The sequence below is a fragment of the Castor canadensis genome, chromosome 11 (assembly GCF_047511655.1).
Source record: "Castor canadensis chromosome 11, mCasCan1.hap1v2, whole genome shotgun sequence".
Classification (NCBI taxonomy): Eukaryota; Metazoa; Chordata; class Mammalia; order Rodentia; family Castoridae; genus Castor; species Castor canadensis.
The window spans coordinates 137,376,735-137,395,252 of record NC_133396.1 but is presented as its reverse complement, the minus strand read 5'-3'; the positions used below and the strand labels follow the sequence as shown (position 1 = coordinate 137,395,252).

The following is an 18,518-nucleotide window of genomic DNA, read 5'->3' as shown; positions in this document are numbered from 1 at the left end:
GCTTCTGTTAATGTGGTTTATTACGTTTATTGATTTTCGTATGTTGAACCACCCCTGCATCCCTGGGATGAAGCCTACCTGGTCGTGGTGAATAATCTTTTTGATGTGTTGTTGAATTCGGTTTGCCATTATTTTGTTGAGGATTTTTGCGTCAATGTTCATTAAGGAGATTGGGCTATAGTTCTCCTTTTTGGAGGTGTCTTTGCCTGGTTTTGGGATAAGTGTAATACTGGCTTCATAAAATGTGTTAGGCAGTTTTCCTTCCCTTTCTATTTCGTGGAACAGTTTAAGGAGGGTTGGTATCAGTTCTTCTTAAAAAGTCTGATATTATTCAGCAGAGAATCCATCAGGTCCTGGACTTTTCTTTTTGGGGAGACTCTTGATTGCTGCTTCAATTTCATTTTGTGTTATACATCTATTCAGGTGATTAATTTCCTCTTGGTTCAGTTTTGGATGATCATATGCATCTAGAAATCTGTCCATTTCTTTAAGATTTTCAAATTCATTTGAATATAGGTTCTCGAAGTAATCTCTGATGATTTCCTGGACTTCCATGGTGTTTGTTGTTATCTCCCCTTTTGCATTCCTGATTCTACTAATTTGTGTTTTTTCTCTCCTCATTTTAGTCAGGTTTGCCAGGGGTATATCGATCTTGCTTATTTTTTCAAAGAACCAACTTTTTGTTTCATGAATTCTTTGTATGGTTTTTTTGCTTTCTATTTCGTTGATTTTGTTATTTCTCTCCTTCTATTTGTTTTGGGATTTGCTTGTTCTTGTTTTTCTAGGAGTTTGAGATGTAGCATTAGGTCATTGATTTGGGATCTTTCAGTCTTTTAAATATATGCACTCATGGCTATAAACTTTCTTCTCTGTACTGCCTTAGCTGTGTCCCATAGGTTCCGGTAGGTTGTGTTTTCATTTTCATTGACTTCTAGGAACTTTTTAATTTCCTCTTTTATTGCATCGATGATCCATTCTTCATTAAGTAATGAGTTATTTAGTTTCCAGGTATTTGCATGTTTTTTGTCTTTACTTTTGTTGTTGAGTTCTACTTTTACTGCATTATGATCAGATTGTATGCATAGTATAATTTCTATTTTCTTATATTTGCTGAGACTTGCTTTGTGCCCTAGGATATGATCTATTTTGGAGAAGGTTCCATGGCTGCTGAGAAGAATGTATATTGTGTAGAAGTTGGATGAAATGTTCTGTAGACATCAACTAGGTCCATTTGATCTATTGCATATTTTAGATCTTGGATTTCTTTATTGATTTTTCGTTTGGATGACCTATCTATTGGTGATAATGGGGTGTTAAAGTCTCCCACAACGACTGTATTGGCGTTAATATATGCTTTTAGGTCTTTCAGGGTATGTTTGATGAAATTGGGTGCGTTGACATTGGGTGCACACAGGTTGATAATTATTATTTCCTTTTGGTCTATTTTCCCTTTTATTAGTATGGAATGTCCTTCTTTATCTCATTTGATCAATGTAGGTTTGAAGTCTACTTTGTCAGAGATAAGTGTTGCTACTCCTGCCTGATTTCGGGGGCCATTGGCTTGGTAAATCTTCTTCCAGCCTTTCATCCTAAGCCTGTGCTTATTTCTGTCGGTGAGATGGGTCTCCTGTAAGCAACAAATTGTTGGATCTTCCTTCTTAATCCATTTCGTCAAGCGATGTCTTTTGATGGGTGAATTAAGTCCGTTAACATTAAGCGTTAGTACTGATAGGTACGTTGTGATTCCTGTCATTTAGTTGTCTTAGTTGTTTGAAGGTTTGATTGTGTGTACCTAAGTTGAGGTCACTCTCTACTGTCTTGCTTTTTCTTTTCGTGTAGTTTGGTGCTGCTTGTATTTTCATGGTTAAGTTGGGTTTCACTTTCTGTGTGCAGAATCCCTTGAGGAATCTTTTGTAGTGGTGGCTTTGTGGTCACATATTGTTTTAGTTTCTGCTTATCATGAAGACTTTTATTGCAGTTTTCCTCCCTCCGCCACTCTCAGAAGTTTTCCCGCTCCTGGTTGCTGGGCATGCACCCCCGTTTCCACCAGAGCCTCTCCGGCCTGCCCCGCTTGTTTATTTACAGTCCCAGGAAGGATTCCCTTCCCCCAATCTTCGGAGCTCAGGGCGCCCCACCCTCTTTCCTGTGTGGCTTTATTGTTCTTATTGCTTATTACTCAGTTTCTCTTTTTTCCCCAGGTGGAGGTCAGTCTGTCCAGGGGGCTATGCTGCTCTGGCCCTGGCTTGTCTGTGGGAGTACCACGGTACCACGAAGCTCACCTGGTCCACGTCTTCCCAAGCCGTCTGGGCGCAGGTGACTGGCGGCCTGGGAGCCCTCCTGGTTTCTCCGTTTGACATGAAGTGGAGATTCTCTGCGCCAGCTGGAGGTGTGGAGGGGTCAAAGTTATGCCTCTTCTCAGTGATTATGCCTGCAAAGTGTGTCTCCAGCGTCTCTCCAAGATTTCACTATAGGAGGCTCGCTTTCTGCTTCCTCCCTCTAGCTGCCATCTTGGAATCCTCTAGCTAATTTTTTAGGTGTCTTACCTATTCTCATATCTCCCTTGTGTGCACTCGATTTTATCTTGTGGTCAAAGTTCAGTCCCCTTGTTGTGTTTGCCCTTTATCTAATGTCCGCATATGAGGGAGAACATACGATATTTGGTCTTTTGGGCCAGGCTAACCTCACTCAGAATGATGTTCTCCAATTCCATCCATTTACCAGCGAATGATAACATTTCATTCTTCTTCATGGCTGCATAAAATTCCATTGTGTATAGATACCACATTTTCTTGAACCGGGGTTGAATTTATTTTCATTCAGTGCCAGGAATACCTCATTCCATGCTCTTCTTGCTTTTAAGATTTCCATTGAGAAGTCTGCTGTGATTTTGATGGGTTTACCTTTGTATGTTATTTGTTTTTTCTCTTTTCCAGACTTCAATATTCGTTCTCTAGTCTCTGTGCTTATTGTTTTAATGATAATATGTCATGGGGTAGTTCTATTTTGATCAAGTCTGTTTTGTGTTCTGGAGGCTTCCTGTACCTGGACGGGCATAGCGTTCTCTAGGTTTGGGAAAATTTCTGTTATTATTTTGCTGAATATATTATGAATCCCTTTTGTTTGCACCTCTTCTCCTTCTTCAATGCTCATGATTCTCAGGTCTTTTGATGAAGTCGGTGAGTTCTTGCACATTCCTTTCACAGATCTTGAGTTGTTTGACTAATAGCTCTTCAGTTTTTCCTTTAATTTCCATTTTATTTTCAAGTGCTGAGATTCTGTCTTCCACTTGTTCTAGTCTGCTGGATTGGCCTCCTTTGTGTTTTGTGTTTCTGTTTCATTCTTTTTTTCTGAGGTTTTCCATATCATGGGTCACTTCCTTTTTAATATTGTCAATTTTTGTCTTTAATTCATTTATCATTCTATTTATAATGTTCTCTTTTCACTTTGGTGTTTATTTATGTCTCCTCAGTTTTTGTTTTTGTGTCTTCTCATATTCTTTATTTTTGTTGTGTTGAAATTTCTTGAGTGCTTCTTGTATGTTTTGGTTAACCATGTCAAGTAACATGTCCATGAAATTCTGAGTGATTACTTGCAGACTTTCTTCTTTGGAGGTGTTTTTGTGGCCATCGTTGGGTTTCTTGGCATCATTTATTTTTGTTTTGTTGGAGTCTGGAACTGGGTATCCATTTTCTTCGTTTCCCTCAGAATCCTGTATTAAATTATTTTTTGGCAGAGAATTGTTTCAATCCTTTTTTTGTCTTCCTATTGCTCCACTTGGTGTGTTCTTGATAGGCTAGTTGGTGTTTTCAGGCACCTGTTTTCTTTCCCTTGGTTTAATTTTGTTTTGTGGCTGTACTAGGTTTTTAGTTTAGTGTGTGTGTGCTATTTCTGTCCCTGGTCTGGGTATAATTTAGTATTAACTAACTAACCATAGTAGAGCTAACAAAACAAAACAAAAAACCCTAGGAGATCAATGGGGAGAGATGAACAAACAAACACAAACAAACAAGAAGCAAAAGAAACAAACACCCCCCCCCTCCCTGCCAGGTTCAGGAACAATAGAATTTCAGTCTTAGTTTAAGTTCTGGTGTTACTCCTCCAGCATCCAGTCCTGGTGTTGATATTTAAGCAGAAGCTCTGTAGTAGTCGCGCCAGGTGGTTGGGTAGTGTTTTTTTTCCTTCTGTCTTTCAGTGACACCTGCTTGGTCAGCTCCTCCCTCAGTGAGGTGTGGCAGTTTAAGTTTGTATGTTGTCCTCAGGTTCTGGAGATCAGCTCTGTAGCTCACCAGCTGTCCTGCTTTGGAGTTGGGTTTTCAGTGTGTTGGTTTACTGGGGTCTTGTTTCTTTGCCTCACCCCCTTTCTCTGGGGCAAGGTCTGTGATCCATCAGCCAGCCTCCTGCTGTCAGCATGTTGTGATGTTTTGCTGATTGTTTTTCAATTTTGCAGTGTCGTTTGACTTTGGATGTTGCTCACTGGCTCAGAAGATGAAGTTTGTGGACCACTATCTGCCTTATTTCAGGCAGCGGCTTATCACCGGCCCCCGCGTCCTCTGCTGTGTGTTAGTTTTCAGTTTCTTGTTTATTGTTCAGTTTTTGTGTGTGTGTGTGGGGGGGGGGGGGTTGTTAGTCTGCCCAGGGGACTATGCTGTTTTATCCCAGGGTTGGCTGGGGTAATACTGCGTGATGCTTGGCGCTCACCTGTTTGGTATGCCAAATATCTCCCAAGTAGGTTTGGTGCTGGCGTCTTCTGTTGGAGGGAGCTCTCCTGTTTTCTCAGTGTAATGTGGTGTGGAGAAGCTTCCTGCGGGCTGTTGAAGTTTTGATTCTCCTTGGTGCTTTATTTTTGCCAAGTGTGGCTCCTGCATCTCAGCAAGATTTTTGATTCACGGAGCTCATGCTGTCTGCTTCTGTGCCCTAGTTGCCATCTTGGATTCTCTCCCTGACTTGAAGAAGAAATGTGTAGTATAAAGAGCAATGTCCTCTAGGGTTTCTGCAAATACAAACTGTCATTTACTAGCTGTGTGTCTCCTATGTGTTCTTTGACTTCTCTGTGCCTCCTTTGTCTCCATTAAATAATCAAGTAATGGAGTTTGGTTCCGTAAACTTGAGTTACAACAGGATAATTTGACTGCGACATTCCTCTGCAGGTCACCATTCCTATTACTGGTAGTTTGTAAAATTTTTTTGAATGTTTAAAAATTGTTTCATCATCTTATTCCTCTTCAATTTTGATGGTTTATTCTGTTAATAATGTTTGATTCTTTTCTATTTCTCTGTTGTGCATTTTGTGTATATATACTTCTACTGGGGTTTATAATAGCCCATGCTATCATGATGCTAGTTGTTTTTCTTTTACTTCTGGATATAGGACTCCATTAAGCATCATTTTCAAAGGCTGGTCCAGAGACTATGAATTCCCTCAGGTTTTTCTCATCATTCCATTCCCTTCTAGCCGATAGGGTTCTTGCTGAGAAAACTGCTGTTAGTTTAATGGGGTTGCCCTTAACTATGACTTGGCATTTTTCTATTCTAGATTTTAAAATCCTTTGTTTTGTACTTTTGACAGCTTATAACATATTGTGTTAATATAATATAACATATTGTGGTAAATATCTTTTCTGGCCATATCTGTTTGTTGCTTTATAAACTTCCTGTTTATGGATGCTCATGTCTTGCCCAAGACATGGTAAGTGTTCTGGTGTTATTTCATTGCTTAGGTTTCTATGCATTTAACCTTTATTTCCTCACCCTTGTGTATGCTGATGCAGACATTGGGTCATTTAATGGTGTCCCTGAAATTTTTAATATTCTCTTTTGTTTTCTTTTATTATTCATATGTGCATACAAGGCTTGGGTCATTTCTCCCCCCTGCCCCCACTCTCTCCCTTACCACCCACTCTGCCCCCTCCCTCTCCTCCCACCCCCTCAATACCCAGCAGAAACTATTTTGCCCTTATCTCTAATTTTGTTGAAGAGAGAGTATAAGCAATAATAGGAAGGAACAAGGGTTTTTGCTGGTTGAGATAAGGATAGCTATACAGGGCATTGACTCACATTGATTTCCTGTGCGTGTGTGTTACCTTCTAGGTTATTTAATATTCTCTTCTTTCTTATTTTTGTTGTTTTCATTCTGAACATGGTATTTCAACAGATTTGTCTTCAAGCTTGATAATATTTCTTCTGCTTGCTCTAGTCTGATTTTGAGATTTTTAATGAGTTTGTTAATTTGCCTTCTTGAGCTCTTTGTTTTCATGATTTCTATTTGGTTCTTTTTCTTTTTTTGGTTCTATTTCTTTGCTGAATTTCTCATTCATATCCTTCATTGTCTTCCTAATTTCATTGAATTGTTTGTCTATATTCTCTTGGATCTCTTTGAACTTTTAAAAAAATCATTCTTGAAATCTTCAGTAGGCATTTCATTCATTTGAATTTCTTTAGAATCTGTTACTAGCATTATGATCTTTTGGAGGTGTCATAGTACCTTTTTTTTTTCTTGATTCTTACATTTGTACTTATGCATTTGGAGGGTCATGTATCTCTGCCACTTCTATGGTGTTGTTTTCATGGTAAGTGATTTTCTACTAAAAATGCATCTTGAGGCATCAGTTTGTTATATAATTTTGTGCTTATTTCCCTGTAAGTACCTGGTATAATCTCCCTGTAGCTTTTTAAGGTTGTGGTTAACGAGTTTGGCCATAGTGCCTACCATATCAGAGTCAGAAAGGTCCACTGTTTTTGCAGGTCATGAAAAGTTGGGATAATTTAGCAGTTAAGGAACATATAGTGTAGATAGTGTGTATAAACTACATGCTATGTGACTACTCCCACAACAGGAGTGGTGGCCCCTCTCAGGTGATGGGGGTTTCCTTAAGGTGCTGTTGATAATTGTCTTTGTTACTTGTAAGGGTTTTTGGCTGCACCAGCAAGGGTGAGGGGCCTGATGCACTAGTCCTCTGATCACACAGTGATGCAGATCCAGGTGCTTCACAGGGAGGTGGTGGCAGGAATCTCAGTACTTCTTCTGTGTCTATCCAGGAGCAGAACCCCCGATACTCCCTAGCCATGTGTGCCTGGGAATGGACCATTACCTGGACATTTTCACCTCCATACTTTTTAAGCTGCCGTTTCCGCAGGGATCAAACAGAAGTGGGTTGTGCCTGGAAGTGGGCAAAATTCCTCTTGGGGACTCCCTTGGCAGTGTGCACCAAGGGGCAGGGTGACAGCCACATATTTTCTCCCTCTGCCTTATTTTTTTTAGCTGTAGTTCCTTAGCTGTTCATTGTGAAGGCCACCCATAAAAGTTGTAGCAATATCTGATTCACCAGAGGCATAAATACAAATGTAGGAATGAGCAGGAGTGAGTTGGGACTGGTGTTGTGAAAAACTCCTCTCAGTGGAGGTGGCTGAAGGAGCAAATGAGTGCAGAATGCAGCCACACCAGACAAGGTTCTTCCTGGACATTCTTAGGTTGTACACTGCTTTGGGGATGCAGCAACAGTCAGAACCTTGTCAAAAAGCAAGTCATGGAGTTGCTCAAGACTACCCCAGATGCCCATGTTGACAAGACAGTAATGCAGCTACAGTCTTTTCCCTAAGCCTATTAGTGACAAGTTCCCCTACATGCAGTGGGGCAGAGAGGAGGCAGGAACAGAGTGGGTAGTTGCTTTTGGTGTGAATTTGCATGTGACTACTCATGTACCTGTTCTCAGAGGGTAAACTCCATAGTCCTCTGGTTCTCGAACATGACAACCTTCATTACCCTTTGTGTCACAACACCTGTCTACTACAGCTCAAGGCACCAGTGAATTTTAGTCAGAGTTACTCTGTTGCCAAGTTTGGTTTGCAAGGCAGCTATCTGCTTAGCCAGTGCTATGGAATGTCTTTTGAGTCCCAGAGATGGGAATATGCACAGACTTCTCACTTCCAGAGCAGTGGACATTCAGCCAATAGGTTCCTTCTCAAGATGGCTCCTGGCTTCAGCACTGTCGGGGTTCCCTGGTACATTATGTGAAATCCTTTTCCAAAGCAAGGCTACTATGCTGATTTCAGATTACTAGATAGGCTACAAGTCTCTGAGAGTTGTGAAGCTTTCCAGGAGTTAGGATTGCCAGTGTCTGTGCTGACAGAGTTTTCTGGGATACTTTTCTTCACCCTTCCCTCTGCAAAAGGGAGATTTCCCCTCCCTTGGCTGTGGAGCTAGGGTTATTCTATGTGGTTATTCTAGGATTTGAATCTTACAAAGTTTCCATTTTTCTCCTTTTGATTTCCAATGTTCTCCCATGATCACTTACCTCAAAATGCAGTTATTCCACCTGTTGCTTTGATTCTTTTGTGTGGAAGAGCAGGTGAGCTGGGTGGCTCTATTCAACCATCTTCCTCTCCTTCTTATTGATGTTTTCCTAATTTGGTGATTATCATCACACTTATTTAGCTCAGACTGCTTAAGATTATTATCCAGGGTAAGTTGTGTGGTGAATGAATGAAAGTTGCACAGAAATAGCTAAAAGTTACAAGTCCCTTTAATGTAGGTGAAAAATACAATTCTATGCACAGAAGTACACTATTCTCAGCTAATTGCCAGACTATATTACCTTCAAATTCTTCCATAAATGGATACTTCCTCATCAGGGGCATTTTGAGAACTGCTCCTTGCCCTTTAATTTGTGATGGCAAACTCTCCTGGCTCTGCCCAATTGTTTTGGTGACTTTGGCTGTGTACCTGATTGTCTACCAGGCATAAGAGATTAATAATAATCTAGACTCTTTTCTGAGTGCCTCCTAAAGGACTCAAATGTCCAACCCGTGGTGTGACATTACTTAGCAGGTAGAAGTGTCACACCTTCTTAAGATGTGTTATCACATGGTCTCAGTAAACTTCTCCTTTCATCAATAATGTTAGATAGGGTCCTATGTTGCTGGAGACTTATTTTTTTGGAATGTGTTAATATATTTTATCTGTATTCAACACCCTAACCAGAGAAGGTTTTCCAGTGAAAATGAACTCATCTTTTCTATTTACCTTTAACCTCATTTGCAACAAATGGCCAAATTAGTCAATTATCACTCAGTTAAGGTTGAGGTGAAGTATTTAGGGAAAATCATATTCTGCCCTCTTTTTCCATTCACCTTAAATTTGCTTTGAGGCATAAGCTAGATACAGAATATATATTTTAAAGACTTCTAATTTTTTTACCCTTGTTAATATCTTTGGTTGCTCTATTCCAGGTTTAATGTGGATTTATTGACTAATGAACTGATATAATACCCACCACAGAGTAAAGTTAGTAATTCAACAAATAATGTGAAATATTCTTTGAGATACACTGGCACAATTTATTGAGCTATGTGCCTGGAACCATGCCCCTTATAAAAAACTCATAAGGTAGGTACTTTATTAACTTTATTTTATTGATTAGGCCCTGGAGCTTATAGCAGTTAAGTTCTGAAAGTAGGTAGTCTGTGTCCAAAGCTCACACTCTGTAGTTCACACTGTACTATACTGCTTACTTTGCTTTCTAGCTAGAAAAGGGAAATTAACTATGTATTTTGTTTTAGCTGTACTATTATGGAAGCTAAACTGAATAAAGTAAAAAGTGAAAACCTTGCTGGTTTTAGCTATGACATATAAAGAACTTGAAAGGAAGTCATCATTGCTGTCCTTACAACAGGAAAATGCTGGGCAAACTGAAAAATCAATGAGTTTTCTTAGACGATTCAGAGCAATGCGATTGCAAACTAAAGCATGACCATGAAATCTGAAGAGACAGGTGAATATAGGGACACAGCTGAGCTTTTTACATCTCGAGCAGAAGATGCTGGAGCAATAAATGGGCAGGAACACTTAAAGGGTGATTTTGGTAAATTGGTAGAAACTGAGTGAGAACTAGCAGAGAGTGAAAAAGTCTGGGGGCCCATGTCTTACAGGAGTCCCCCACAGTCAGGGGCTTTGCCTGTAGCAGCTACGCAGGTCCTCACAGTGGAACTTCCCTTCTTGAACATGCAGAGGGTGGTATAGAGAGGGAAGTTTCCCCACCCTAATCTCATCTAGCCTTCCAATCTCTTTTATTTCCAGGATTTCTGTTTGATTCTTTTTTTCTGAGGTTTTCCATATCTTTGTTCAACTCTTCTTTCAGATTTTGTGTTGTCATCTTTAATTCATTTATCTCTTTTTTTATAGTGTCCTTTGTTTCACTTTGGTGTTTGATGAAGTCCTCTCTGAGTTCCTTCATTTGTTTCTGTGTCTTCTCATGTTCCTTATTTTTGGTGTCTTGAAATTTCTTGAGTACATCTTGTACATTATGGTTAACTGTGTCTAATATCTTCTCCATAAATTTCTCAGGGATTTCCTCTTTGAGGGTTTTTTGTGGGTGTCATTGGGCTCCTGAGTGACATTTATCATTGCTTTGTTGGGGTCAGTAACTGGGTATCCATTTTCCTTGTTTCCCACTGAATCCTGTATTGAATTATCTTTTGAGAAGAGTGGGTTCCATCCCTTCTTCTTCTTCCCATCGCTCCATTTGGTACTGTGCTACTATGTTCTTGATAAGGTAGTTTGGTGTTTTTAATTGCCTGTTTTCTTTCCCTTTATTTAATTTTTGTGTTGTAACTGACTTGGTTGTTAGCTAAGTTGATGTGCTCTTTCTGTCCCTGGCCTGGAGGTGTAATTTAGCAGTAACAAATTCACAGGTTCAATGCCAGACCAGTTGTTTACATATTACATAGTAAACCCCTCAGTGATAATATTTATAAACAGTGGGAGTTGGGGGTAATTATTATTAGGCTAGATATAGAATTTTGGGTAATTGGTAAATGCAGCACTAAAAAGTGGTGGGGGAAGTGGTATGGGGGCTCCTGGGTTTTGCGGCCTTTTGTGTGTTTGGATATATTTCTGTTGTTGTAGTGGAGGGTGTTTTTGTCAGGGATTGCAGGGGGATGGGGTTGTGTGCAATTGGTACAGTAGGCCAGACAGTTGGTGGTGAGTGTGCAGGAGGGAAGGGTAGGGTGGTGACAGGTTGGGGAAGGATAGAAGGGGGAGGTGAAGACAGGGGGAAGAGTGGATGGGAAGGGGCAGAAAGAGTAGTTGGGAGGGGGAACAATGGATTGCAGCATAGGAAAATGAGGGAAAGTAAAGGGAATAAGAATAGGGATAAGAAAATAGTGATGGTGAAGTTCATAATGTAGAAAAGGAAAACCACACAACAAAAACACCAGGTGCAAGAACAACAAAAAGTTCAGTCTTTTGGTTGAAGTTCTGTAGCTATTCCTTAGGTGTCCAATTCTGGTATTGGTGTACAAGAAGTAGTTCTGATGTAGTCTCACCACGTTACTGGCTTGTGAGTAGGATTTGGTTCCTTCTGTTCATAGGGTTAGTTGCAATTGGAAGGTGAGGTAGGTCTGCCAGTTCATGCAGGGTGGTCAGAGCTGTTGTTTTCACCAGGCAGCATCTGTGTTGCCCTTTAGCCGTAACTTTTTATGGTCAGCTCTTCCCCTAGCAAGGTGGGGCAATTCAATTTTGAATATTGCCCTCTGTCCCATGAGATTAGCTCAGGGATCCACCGCTTGCCTTGCTTTGGGAGGTTGGCTTGTTGTCCCACCCCCACTCTCAGCCTTTGTTGCTTTACCTGTGTTTGTTCACTGAGAGTTTGGCTCCTTGCCCCACCTCATTCTCTGGGGTAGGTTCAGCATTCAACCCCCACCTCTGCTGTCATTGTTAGGTTGGGGGGGGTTCAGTCTGCCCAGGGGCTGCACTGGATTATGTTTCTGGAGGTGAGTAGGGATAGGTGGGTAGGGGAATTGCACATGCTACATGATGCTTACCTGTTTGTTCTGCAGATTCACACAAGCAGCTTTGAAACTGGCTGGTGGGGAGAAATGGCATGGTGTAGGAAGGCTTTCCATGGGTTAGGGGGTCCAGGATGTTGCACAGTTTGATTCTGATTGATGCTCTGTCTTCTACTTGTTGGGAGAAAAAGAAGAAAAAGAGAGGGAGAGAGAAAAACAGACAGCAGGCTCTTTTCCCAGGGCCAGACATACTTTGTGGCTGTCCTTTGTGGGATTTTCACTACTTTAGGCTGATTTAAAGGTCAGTCTTTGAATTTTATGTGCACCTAATGTGATGGCAGTTATTACTTTGGATAGAAGCAATCAGAATTACCCAAGTGTAGCTCCGACATGTCAAGGTGGTTTCTGGAGTCAGTGGAGTTTAAGATTTCTGCTTCCCTGCTCTAGCCACCATCTTGGATCCTCAGTCAATAAGATCAATTTAAAAAACAAAACATACAGCCCTCACTGTGACCTCCAGTTAGAACAGTTACTTAATAGTAAACAACAAAAAATGAGCATCTAACAGAGCAGGTTTAAAAGTTCACACCCTGGTACACTGTAGGTTTCTAATCCACTGTGTCTTCTTGGAAATCCAGCACCAGAGGTGCAGATGGGAAGTTTGAACTGGGTCCAACTGGAAAAGCCAAATCTCTTTTAAAGGGTAATGGGGCAAAATCAATTTGGGTCAGGAATTTAAGGAAATAGGTTGGGAGTGTTGTAGCCAGAAAAGGGACTAGAGGTCTGGGGAAAGGGAAAGATGTATTGCTCTACTGTGGAAAGCACCAAGTCTCCATGGGTTCACTAGACAATTCTACCAAACATTTGAGAAATAACAGCAGTTCTCTACAATATATCAGAAAAAAGAAGCAGAGGGGCATTCCTCAATCCATTGTGTGAGCCCAGAATTGCTCCAGTACCAAAATCAGATAAAGACATTACAAGAAAAGAAAACTGAACTAAAAGGGCTAACACATATCAATTGCTGGCGAGTAATTCACAGGTAGCTTAAGAAGACATGATGACTAAGTCTAATGTGGCATTCCGAATGGATCCTGAAACAGAAAAATAAAATGAGGATAAATCTAAGTGAAATATGGACTTTAGTCAATAGTAATGTATCAATAATTGTTTACTAACTTTGGCAAATATATAAGATGCTAATAATAATAGAAATGGAGTGGGGGTATACTATCTTTGCAACTTTTTTTGGAATCTAAATTACTCTAGAATGAAAGGTAAAAAAATTACCTACAAATCTGTTTTTTTAGGTGTGTAGAAATATATTTTATTAATATTAAAGGTAATCACCCATAATTGTCAAAATTATGAAGTTAATCAAATGCTCATTAAGTGTAGTTAAATAAAGGAAGACTGCTATTTTATTAAAATGTGGCATTTCTTTTCATGGAGGGAGTACATATGAATTTATTATGACTACATTGTGTTACAAAGAAGTGCTCTTGCATTTAATCCCCCCCAGGAAAATAGAGATGATGGATAAGTACAATAGAGGATATGCAGATTTACTTTCTTGCTAAGTTAATATGGTAGGAGTCTGCTCTATAACAGGGACACTTCTGAAGCAAAGCAGATTAAAGGCTTCAGGGACTACCATTGCCATTCTAACCAGACTCCTCTTTCAATTGGTCTGGTGGATCTTCCTGGAAGGAACTTGAAAGAGGTAAAAGAGGTAAAAGAAGACTTTTTGTCCTCACCCACAGCAGATTCACTATTATTTACTACTTCAAAATTTTCTGTTTTCTCTCTCTCTCTCCCTCCCCACCTCTCTTTCCCTTTGTAATTGCCCCACAATTCTTGAATATTGTGTTTTCATTCTTTTTCCTTTCTCCATTTCAGTTTGGGAATTTCTGTTAACATACTTTAAGTTCATGGATTCTTTCCTTGGCAGTGTTCAGTCTACAAATGAGCCTATCAATGGCATTCTTCATTTTCTATTAGTGTTTTTGAGTTCTAGCATTTCTTTTGGTTGTTTCTTAGAGGTTCCATCTCTCTGCTTGTTTTAGTCCATTTTAATTTTTGCTATAATAGAATACCTGAGACTGAATAATTTATAGAGTTTGACTTTGACTTAATGGTTCTGGAGTCCAATGTCAAGTGGCTACACCTGGTCAGGGTCTCATGGTGCTTCATGTCATGGCAGAAAGCCACGGGGGAAAAGCACAAAAACAAGGGGCGGTCTTGCTTTATAACAACTGCTCTTGTGAGAGAGAGCCAGCTCCAATGAGAGAGGCATTACAGTGCATCTCAATGACCTAATCACCTCATGAAGATCCCACTTCCAATCAGCACATTACACTGGGAGTAGATTTCAACGTGAGTTTAGGAAGAGACAAGCTATGGTAAACCACAGATGTGCCTATGTTTCTCAGCTGTTCCTGCATGTTGTCTACTTTCCCAGTAGTGACTTTAGTATATTAATCATGGTTATTTTAAACTCTGATACTTATAAAATCTCTGTCCTACCCTGGTTCTGATACTTCCTTTGCCTTTTAAGACCATGTTTTGCCTTGTGGTTTTCTTTAGAAAGCCAGACATGAAGTATTGGGTAAATGAACTCAAGTAGAACGGCCTTTGGTGAGATGTTTTGCTTTCTGGCCAGGACTTAGGCTGTGTTCACTATTTGCTGCAGCTATGGTATCAGATGCTAACATTTCCTTTTGGTTTCCTATTTTTTGTTTTCCCTGTTGTCTTTGGGTTTTTCTAGAGACCTCTTCCATAGGGTCTGATACTTCTACTTCTGACTGTAATCCTCTATTACTGTAGAGAAGTCTCAGTAATGTGGAGGTAAGGAGAAGGGGAAGAGGGAGAGCTTTGCATGACTGGGTCTCAGTCTTTTAGTGAGTTGAGTTTAGTGTGTTGAAGTTGAGTGTTTCCTTTTCCTCACACTGAAAATGATGGAGGACTTGAGATAAATACTTTCCTTCCCCCATACAGAAAGCTAGAGGCAGATGGAGTTTGATTTCCTGTCTTCAGATTGGTTAGGCTCTGGTAAACTAGTTTCTCTTAAGGACAGGCCTTGTTAAGAAGAGAGGGCACTGGATGTGTTTCAGAGTGATTGATTTTCCATTCCTTCTGCCTAAAGCAGCAGAGGGGTTTTCTCTGATCTTCACAGTATCATGGCATGAAACCCAGGGAAGCATGAAGACCCCCTAACTGGGCACATGCAGAGTTCTTAGCAGTCTGTCTTTACAGTTTCATGTAAAGACATCTATTGGCTCCAGCTCGGGCTTCTGCACTAGACTTTGCTCCCAGCAGTGTGGTTCCCTGTTTTCCTGGTTTTAGGGCAACAATTTGTCCTGTGACCTTGGTTTTCTGGGGCACCACAGAAGAGCTGTTGATTTTCAGGCTTTTTGTTTTTAATCTTTCAGTTTTTGTCTTGTCATTAGCATAGGAATAAATGTCTTCTAACCTTTATATACATCAGACCAGAAATTGGAAGTCTCATTTGTTTTTAGATAGTCAAGGTTTTTTTTTCTCAATTATACTTGAAAATAAGAGGTTTCAGAGCCAAAAATGTACCAGGAAGAATATATTTGAAAATTTGAGCTTTGCCTCCGTGTAGCTGGCTTTTAATGCAGTGGATGGAATCTGGGTGTTTTTATGATGATAATCGTAGTTGGTGGTCTTTTTCAGTGTGCAATAAAGTAATTCCACAAGAGGAAGGTCACTTGCTGAAGAGAAATCTTCGGCTTTTAGATAGGTTTCAAATATTAAATGAATCCTTGGATGTGTAATGACAATACCTAAACAATAGCTAAAGTAATTACCATGTTATCAAGAAAATGAATTTGCAATTGTTTAATATATTGAGCAACAAAATGTAATAGCAGTTGTCAGATAATTTTAATTTATAGAAGTAATTTCAATTTGATCGAGTAATGCAGGCAATTGTGGTCCAGCAATCTATATTTGACTGATTAGGCTTAGAAACCAACATGGACCAATCCTATGGGATTTCCTAGTAGCAGGCAAATGTGAACATTACTAACCCGCAAAGAAACTAGACAAAGGGCTGAGAATTCTGCTACACTATATTTCTAATGTGAGTATTAAACCAAGTGAACACTTTGCTGAAATTTAAAAATACAGTAACAGTTTTTTCACTTGTCTATTATGTAACCGCAGCAAATTATTTTGTCTCTGATGAGGGAATCATGAGTTTTTGTGGCATAGATTTCCTTGCCTCTTCCAAAGTCAGTGACTCAGATGCTGTGGTGAGATGTCTTTCTTTCAGATATTTCCCTGTTCAGGTGCAATTATTTTTGTCTTGAAATAGGAATTATCTTTTAATGAACTCCATTTAAATTTCTCTTCCCTATTTTTATGTTCATCTCATTGAATAACATAATCTGAGAAAATATTAACTTGTATTATTTCAGTTTCGTTTCCCAAACTATCTTAATGTAATCTCTCCTTCTCTTTTTTATTTTTGCTATTCATTGGCTTGTACTATCCTCTTCCAGTGCTCATATGCAGCTGTAACGAAAAGACTCTGTTTACACTCTTCCTGATCATTAATACAATGTTAAGAACTGGCGGAACACCAGTCCCTGGGCACTACGGTAGACGCCTTCCTCTTTATGTGACAGACGGTTATTTATCACTCATGCCCCATTGTTTATGCTCCTGACAGTCTGCAGTCCTTGCATGACCCATACTTTCAAAGTTGGATTGAGTGAATTTTTAAATTAAGGTTTTAGGAGGAACTATGTGAAATACTTCACTGATCTGACATCTATGATATCCATTTCATAAACCATAGTCATTAATTTTTAAAAAAGTGTTAACTAGCCACATCTGTCTAGAAAGATGAACACTGATCTTGATCTTCTGAGCATTGGGAGGAGGTGACACCCAGGGGTATCATTTTAGTGTCATGCTTATTACAAATCACTCTACAAGGTAACAAAGATTGCTCATGTGAAAACTTCCAAGTGATTAGTTACAGAAAAGTTATTGTAAATGACTTATAAGCACACACACACACACACACACATATTCATCATCAAGTTAGGTGGGTTTTGAAAACCGTAGGAGTTTTATCCCTTTAGTTATATGTTTTTCTTAAGCATGCCTTTGTTCCCATTACAACTAGGTATTAAAATGAAAAATGATTTGAGAAACTAATAAATATTTCACACAGAGAACTTGATGCCATAGCCATTGTGCTTATAAATCTATTTTTAATTTCTATTATAAAAATATTATGGTAGTAATTGTGTTTTTAGAACAACCACTCAATGAACATGCTACTGACAGGTTACTGAACTAAAGGAATTTTTTTGTTACCTATCAGATTGTAAATTTTTCAAATTAATTGCTAAAGCTAATTACGTCTTCTACTACTAAGTTTATCAACAATCAAGTATAGTTTAACAGTTTTATCATTTTTTAAAAATAAGCCAGTGAGATTCAAGGAATGACTAACAGGGCTGTCAGTCATGTGGTCAGTGATGTGGTCATTTTAGGCCACTCAAAGTTTTCTCTGAGAAACCATGAGAAGGTTTAGGTTGAGGGGTAACCTGATATGATGTGAATCTTGAAGGGATGCTGAGAACTGTGTGGAGGATGACTGAGTATGGTTGGGGAATTGAGGAAGTCATGAGGTGTGATTTCATAGTCCACCGTCTTCCTTTCTTCCACTACCAAATGGTGATTTAGTGGAAGGCAGCAAAGTTGGTGGTGGAGATTGGGGTTCAGGATTCTATATGCATTTTATTTCTTTGTTAGTGATTGACAACCCATTTATTTAGTATGTATTTTTGGTTGAAGGGTTTGTTTTTTCGTTCACAGTGTCAGAGGTTTCATTCCATGGTAGCTTGGCCACATTGCTGTGTGCCTGTGGTGAGGAAGAGCATCATGATGGAGAGGGTGTGATGAAGCAGAGGTGCTCACTTCATGGTGGCCAGGAAGCAGAGAGATGGGAGAAAAGGGTGAGGGACAAGGTATAACCTTCAAAGGCATGTCCCCAGTGACATACTACCTCTAGCTAGCTCCTACCTCTTAAAGTTTTCACCACCATCTGGAGACCAAGCCTTCAACACATGCACCTTTGGGGGACATTTCATAATCAAGACATAGCAATAACTATATAATTGTATTTTCAAGAAAAAAATATCCTAGAATTTCTGATAGATATGACCAAAAGAAGAGTCAGGCATCTCCTCAAGCTTTTGGCCTGAGCATGGGGATCAAGGAATTGCCATTTACTGAGGTAGAAAAGACAATGGTAAGTAGAAAAACAAAATCAAAAGTTTAACAAATATTTTGATGTATATTTGTGGTAAAAGCAAAGACAACTTTTTTGGTGGGCAGGCCAGTTCCATAGACAAAGATTTTACCTGAGATTCAGTGTGTTACCAACTGTTCACTAGGTTATCACTTTGGAAGACTAGTGGGTAGTTTTCTAACTTGTGAGGATCAAGCTATCTTAACAAATGAAAGCATATGAGCATTTGCAATAATCTGTCAAACTGGAGCTTTTTCAGAGGGTTGCATTATTACTGAAAAATTTTCTTTGTCTTTTATCAAAAAGATTTTTTTTGGTAAGCATTTTAGGTAAATCATGTCACAATTCAGTGTAATAGGGATTGTAGTTTTGGTGAGTGCATTAGCTCCTTTTGAACATTCATAATTAGCTTGATGGTGAATACAAATCCAGTTTAGTCTTTCTT

The 18,518-nt window shown here is 39.5% G+C and overlaps 1 long non-coding RNA gene across 32 annotated transcripts in view; it reads left to right on the top strand.

The window, feature by feature from the left end:
- The window catches only part of LOC109675295 (uncharacterized), a 439,119-nt gene that overhangs the window by 52,850 nt on the left and 367,751 nt on the right, over positions 1 to 18,518 (top strand). For 25 of the 32 annotated variants that reach the window (XR_012439077.1, XR_012439080.1, XR_012439087.1 and 22 more), the window contains 2 exons: positions 2,199 to 2,386; positions 9,226 to 9,382. The exons of 5 other annotated variants lie outside the window; for them this stretch is intronic. This is a non-coding gene — a long non-coding RNA (uncharacterized lncRNA). The remainder of the gene's footprint in view (positions 1 to 2,198; positions 2,387 to 9,225; positions 9,383 to 18,518) is intronic. 2 more of the 32 variants (XR_012439097.1, XR_012439083.1) reach the window with 1 other exon arrangement.